Below are 2,789 nucleotides of genomic sequence, written 5' to 3'. Positions count from 1 at the left end.
CAAACAAAATAGAGTGCAAAAATGTAGTGTACCTTCACAGAATTGGAGGAAAGTTACGGACCCGTATAATCATCAATAGGCCAGCATGATAATTGTTGGCATTCAATTTGATTAGTATCAAGGGTTCAAGGTCGGTAATATGCATCTAACTTAGAGTAGATATGAGAGGAGCAAGGTGATACTACATGCATTTCAAAATCAACAAAATACATAATAAATGCATTTTAAATCACCTGCTTGTCTAAGTGGGCAAATCATTCAAAATCAAGTTTGAAATCTCAAATCCTGACTGATGAAGATTTTCTTTTATATTTTGAGTAATCTATGCCAAGTGGACCTTTATTGACTATAAGTTTTAGGGCTCAACTTGAAGCAACCTGAATAAGTTTCTTTTAGAAACAAAAAAGAATAAATTGCAAAAATGTAGTGCACTGTAAAATGCAGTGAGCCTTGAATTGGCGAAAGTTACAAACCTGTATTTTTAGTCATTTTAGGATAAAGGAGGAAAATGCTATAGTGCAACAAATTAAGCAACCATTGTTCACCTTAGGCCTCTCCATCCTATAACATAATCACCAAGCCTTTCTTGATTGCTGCATTCCCTTCTGCATCTTCTACAACAAAAGTGCATGGCAATATCAACTTTATCCACTTCATGCCAGCGTGAGTCTCCAACACGAACCATCACATATCTAGTTTAGAGCAATGTCGTCGTCAGACATCGATGATTTGGTGCAATAGAAACTCTTGTGCCCTTACAAATTTGGAAAAAATAGATGTTATGAGTGGAAAATGAAGAAAACGTAAACAGTAGCCACCATTGGTGAAAACATATAAAGAAAACGAAAATGCAACCTACGAATTTAATTGGAGTAGAAAATGAGGTGGAAAATGATGAGACTCAAAATTCAATTCAATTCATAGAAAGGATGTCAAAGAGGTCATCACCATCGCGAAAACCTCACCTTATTTTATTCTATGACCCTAAAAACTTAAACATCAAATAAGAACTTTTTCAGCATAAATTATTGTTAAATTAACAACACATGAAATATTGTTGGAGCCTTACAAATACAGGAACAACAGAATAAATAAAACATAAAGAAAAAAGGATAGAAGTGCAATAAATCAGAGATTATGTAGATTCAGCCTAAAATTATCAAAGGTTGGAGGGCATAACATATCAAATAACAACATATTAAACAGAAAAACCTCTCAAACTCTGTTGTAAGAGCTTTACTGACACTAATATGCTCCAATTGTTATGTTGCAAAAATTGAGGGAGATATGAAGGAATTAGTGAAAGAATGAGCAACATCCTGGAATTAGTCAGAGAATGAGCAGCATGAGGAATTACCTCCAATCCAAGCTGCGAATCAAGAATAATGAAACAACGCAACAATTAAAATTTCAATCAAATTTTCATGATATATTAATTTTTTCAAAAACTCAAAAGCAATAAATAATAAAAAATTGATCCATACCATTTTACCAAAGAGAAAACGTATCGGGTTGGAGTTGCGGTCAAGGATTGAAATAGTGTTAACAGACTTGATGAATCTCCTTCATCCATAGCAATTTTTTTAAATTTTGGGCCGGGATATTGACAGATTTGGTCTTCTCTCATCCTGGGGTGGCAATGATCTTCAGAGGACGGTGGATTGAAGTGGAGGCAAAGGGGGTGAAAGTAATGGCAGGTTGGTTTCAAAATGTACCAACAGCATACGGCGCAATCCCATCCCCTCATCGATACTCTCTTTCATTTCAGAAAACAACACCAAAACAAACAATCAAACTACGAAATCAACATTTATATCAGATAACTTTCCAATGTCAAAACCAAAGAAAAATTAACAATTGAATTTGAATCATCGCCGAAATTTAGATCTAAGCATCACCTCAACGTTTGAAAATCGAATCGTCGCCGAAATGCTATATCGAGGCATGGAAGAAATGGAGTGTTTAATATTTATAAAAAAGGCATGACAGTCAAGACTAATGGTTCTAATTGTTTTCCCTTTTAATAATTTCAAAGAAATGTGTTTTGCATTGATTTAGAATTTAGACACTTAAATGTACTACTTAAATAGAGAGTTGCAGTTTAGATATTCTACATGATTATGTTGTAAAATGCAGAAAATTTTCAGCATAGTGTAGGTATGTATAAGAATCAAACAAAAATCAAATGAAATCCATGATAAGCTGAGTTGTGGATTGAAAAGTTAAATTTATTCATGAACTTCTGTTAGCTTCCATCAGAAGAAAAAAATGCACCTTTTGCAAAAGCTCCACCAGAAGAAATTTCAGCAAATCAATACTTAAATGTCTAAACAAAAGACCATTCAACAAATCAATACTTAAATGTCTAAAATTAATTTTGAATATAAATTGATTTCGGCCAAAAAAGAGTTAAATGTAAAGAGTATGTTTGAATATATTCATGTAATAGTGGCTTGAACAATAAATTCGAGGCTAAAAATCAATTGTAGAAGCAAAACTCAAAATTATAGCTTCATGTTAGAATCAATTCTATTGTTAAAAAAAGTTAGAATCTATTCCAGATGCAAAATCAATTCTACTTGTCGAAATCAATATCAAATTTGCTTTCTCCAAATGTGGAACCAAACATATACTTAATATCGTTTTCTTATCCATATCCTGTAATAATGATCATAAAACTGACCTCATATTATTAAACAAATGACACATTTTTCAGCACCCTAAAGTATTATATAAAATTAAAGGAACAAACTTTATAAAACAACATTGTTGGATAAACAAATTCCAGA

The 2,789-nt window shown here is 32.4% G+C and overlaps 1 long non-coding RNA gene across 1 annotated transcript; it reads right to left on the bottom strand.

Moving 5' to 3' along the window:
- Window positions 1–409: 409 nt before the first annotated feature.
- Window positions 410–2,731, bottom strand: LOC146956605 (uncharacterized). Its single transcript, XR_015020390.1, has 2 exons — window positions 1,485–2,731; window positions 410–1,369 (listed from the first exon to the last, which is right to left on the bottom strand). It is a non-coding gene; the product is annotated as an uncharacterized LOC146956605 (long non-coding RNA).
- Between the last annotated feature and the right edge of the window lie 58 nt (window positions 2,732–2,789).

This window comes from Medicago sativa, chromosome 1 (genome assembly GCF_051527215.1).
Source record: "Medicago sativa cultivar Bolivia chromosome 1, Bolivia_mono, whole genome shotgun sequence".
NCBI classification, from domain to species: Eukaryota; Viridiplantae; Streptophyta; class Magnoliopsida; order Fabales; family Fabaceae; genus Medicago; species Medicago sativa.
This window is presented reverse-complemented; position numbering and strand designations above follow the sequence as displayed.